The sequence below is a fragment of the Hipposideros armiger genome, unplaced genomic scaffold (assembly GCF_001890085.2).
Source record: "Hipposideros armiger isolate ML-2016 unplaced genomic scaffold, ASM189008v1 scaffold_69, whole genome shotgun sequence".
Taxonomy (NCBI): domain Eukaryota; kingdom Metazoa; phylum Chordata; class Mammalia; order Chiroptera; family Hipposideridae; genus Hipposideros; species Hipposideros armiger.
The window spans coordinates 4,227,250-4,231,366 of record NW_017731419.1 but is presented as its reverse complement, the minus strand read 5'-3'; positions in this window follow the sequence as shown (position 1 = coordinate 4,231,366).

Here is a 4,117-nt window from a genome sequence, read left to right as displayed (position 1 = left end):
ATGTAACCACACCCCACATACTCACATAGACACGCACCACACACACACACACACACACACACACACACACACACACACACACACACAACACCACACATACTCTGAAATTTGCCAGCCTGAAATGGAAACAGGAAAAGGGGAAGCTGTATCATTAATTACTCCCCCATTGATAGAAAAAAATTAAATTATGATATTGTTACCTGAGGGCCTGCTGACAGACCCTTTCAGTTCTCCCCTACCTGGCACACTTCCAAGCCTTCTTTTTTCCCCTCTTTCTTTTGAATTCTGGAATGCAGACAGCAGAATCTGCCATCAAGAAACGAGTGTGTCTAAACCCCAATTATCAGGCCACTCCATGAGGAGGGTCCTTAGCAGCCAGTTCACTCCACTTCTGTGCAAGGAAATGTTGAATCCTGGTGGCATTCCAAGGCTGTGTCTCCCCAGAATTTTCTAGGAATTTGGGGCTTTCCCCCTATAAATTCCCAGTCACTCATTTTTCAGGGATTGTTTAAACCCTGTGGTACTGTTTCACACCTTATGTCTCATAGGTTCTCTCATTTTCGGAAAAGCAAGGTGACGTTTCATGGCTGTTTTTCTCTCCTGTTCCATAAGCCGAAGTTAACTGCTGTAACCGACAATGCTCAGGTCTGACAATTTTACCAAATACAAATTAACATCTTGTCTGTCATTGCCCAGCGAGGTCACTGGGAGGGGGCATTTTGCTCTGGGCTAGGGGTTGGCAAGGTACAACCCAGGTATTCCAGCTGGCCTGTCACCTACTTTCATAAATAAAGTTTTATTGGCATGCAGCCATGTCCATTCATTGCCACGGTGTCTAACATGCCTGCTCACTCTCTACTCCGCAGGCACTCAGGGACTCCATCACCTTCTGTCTTCGCTCCCTCTTCATCTCCTTCTGTCTCCCTCTCCTCTTCATTCTTGAAGCCTATCTCTTCTGCTGGCAGGTGGTGAGAGAGAGCATAGCTCATGTGTGGATGGGTTTTCTTATAAATCAGGCATGGGAGTGATGTACATGAGCTCCACTCATGTTCTATTGGCCAGAACTCACTCATGCAGCCACACTGGTCTCTCAGGCGTGTTAGAAATAGGTATGTATCTCTGTGCCCAGGAAGGAGGACCAACATCTGTGAGCCTCCAGAATTCTGGTCCCACCTGCCCCTCTGGACTTCAACAGCTCTATCCAGGCAGCCATGTTGCCATAGTTTCCGTCTCTGTCACACCTCCCACACCCTCCCCATATCACTCACCATTTTGCCACTGCCCTGGTTCTAGTCTGGGTGTGTTTTGTTGCTGTGGTTGGGGCTGCATTCTCTCTGCACTCATAACTCCATTCTCCATCTTTCTTTTTCCTGCCAGGTCAATCCTTTAATCTCACACCTTTCCCCCCAAACAAATTCAGAGGCTCCTATTTGTCTATCACACAATCCCTAGGACTTTGGGACCAGCTATCGTGTTCCTCCAAGGCCCGACTTAAAAAAAAAACAAGTTCAACCTCTTATTTTTTCATGCCTGATTCCAAAGCTTTCTCTCCCACTAAATGGACTATCTTCTTTTCACTATGCTGCCCATTATCCACTTCGTGGCTTGTGTGCACGTTGTTCCCTCTGCCTGAAAAACACTCATCTCCCCAAACCTCAACCATCTGATCCATTTAAGCATATCCAAATATTACCCATGCTTCCATCTCCCTAAACTAGCGACATCACAGGGGGTCCTGAGCTGGGTGCTTTGTATCCATCCATCCTATCCCTGGAGCCAACACATTTCCCAGCACATGGTAAGTAACCAACACTGTTATGAATAAATCAATCAATCAATCAATAAATGCCTCGTGGGTTCTATAAACACTTGTGTACCAGTGAGCTGGGATGGCGCCTTCCTCTGAACTCTTAAACCTGTACTCTTTCTGGGTAACCTGTCACTCTTATTCAGCATTTGCTCTATGTGCACGTTTGATATTGCTCTTATTAGACTGCATAATTCTCATGGACAAGGGAATCGTCATTAGCATCCCAATGTCTGGCCCAGGGTAGGTGCTCAAGGAGCGTAAGAGAAATACATAAACGGACGGGTTAGTGAAACCGAGTTCTTTCTTGGAGATTCTGACCCACACACATGCTCTAAGCTTTGTATTACTTCCTTCATGTGGGAATGGAGAGTGAGGATATTAATCTTAGAATGAGAAATGTCTTTCTCTCTTAAAAAGGGCTTGGGAGGCTTTAAATCAAGAGCCAAGAAGATTCAAGGTTAAGTAACGGCTTAAGTCCTTGAGCAGTGTAGTTCTCCCTGCTCTTTTATGCATAGGCAGGAATTAGGAGCCTAATACCAGGATGAATAACTTTGGACTTAGTTGTAATATGAAGAGACAAAAAAAAAAGGACTGGACTCTGAATAGGAAATTGTTGGCATGTTATATCAGGTATCACACTAACAGTGTTCAATTGAGTGGAAGTGACTAGCCCTGAATCATTTTTCCTATCCATACAATGGACGTTGCTTCATTAATCAAAGCTTAACACTAGTTAAAGAGGACGGGTGTGATCAGAAAGCCTCATTGTGTGGTCAATTCCGACACGCAATGCTAGGAGCCAATTCATTGAAACCACAGGGTTTTCCACTCTGGACACTTAGAAATAAAGTGCAAATAGGCCAGCATCTCTCCCTGTGCTTAGGGATTTGAGTAGGAGCACTTTGTTGGATAGACTGGCTGTGGCAGAAGCAGTAGACCCCAAATATCCCATGTATTTCTCTATATTTCCCACCTTGTAGTTGGATCACTGGGTGATCCTTGGTGACCCTTGACATGAAGACAAGGGTCAATGGTCAATAGTATCTTGAGATAAGTGGAAGGAAGGAAAGGCAATAGAGGGTGGTATCAAGTCAGCTTTCACTGTGGTCAACTGGAGCTTAATGCTACTGAAGAACCTTGGAAATCAGGGTAGGAGGAACCTCAGAATCACCCTGATGGAGCAGTGAGAAAGCTGGGGTATTTATCAATTATCTCTCCTTCCATCATTGGCTGAATGCTGCTCTTAGAGGTCTGCTTTTGTGGCAGAGCAGAGGTTGAAACAGCAACCAGTGTTAAGATGGTAGAGATGAATGCCAAGGAGATATGAACAGAGTGCCAGTATGGGGAGCCATGTACCAAGTTCTGTCCAATTGATCATAAGAGAAAGTGACGTGGACACTGTCAGCCTAAGGCCTGCTTTCATGATCTCTTCTCTCCCATCGCCATGGTGACAACCCATCCACATGTTTCAGATGGACCAGCTGTGTGATGATGAATTTACCAGCCTGGATACCTGAGTGACCATATGGAACAATACCCTCCAACCCTTATCTCCAGCGATTTGGGTTGAACTTGAAATAAGTGAGAATAAAAACCTTTGCTGTGTTAAGTCACTGAGATGTCAGGGTTGTTCTGTTGTGGCAACTAGCATTCATTGCCCTGGTGAATATCCTAGACATTATAGATTCAGTCTCCAATTCAGCCATGTTCAGCCATCATTAAGTTTCTACCAAATGTTGGGCATAATCCTAGGGGCTTTCAGGTATGTCGACTCGTATAATCCTTACAATGACTTTTTCAAGTGGGTATTAATCCATTTTTAAAGATGAGGAAACAGGGCCTCAGAAATATTAGGTTGTCTACGTCGCACAGCTAGTATGTGGAAAGGTCAGGTACGAGATATATGATCATTAAGATGATCAGATTGGACCACTACCAGAGGCCAACTTAATCTATTCTGTGCCTCACCTGGGCCATTACAGCAAGCCTAGCTTTGAACACAAGCATCTCCATGATCCAAGGAAAGTCCTCCAGGCTCCTCTGGTTCAGAGAAGGGCCCGCCTCTAGTATTCAGTGCAGAAGACGCTTCCATGGGAATTTCAATGCTAATATATGAGAACTGGCCATCACAAATGACATATAGTTCATTTACGTAGTAAGACCTCTCTTCCTAGTCTTCCTCTTCTTCTCCTTCCTTCTTTCCATTTTGAAATCTGCCAAATGTTTATCAGAAAAACTGTGGACAACACCAATTCTGGAAGACTCATAGAAAAGGCATTTTCTACATGTTCTGGTGTTTACCTATTA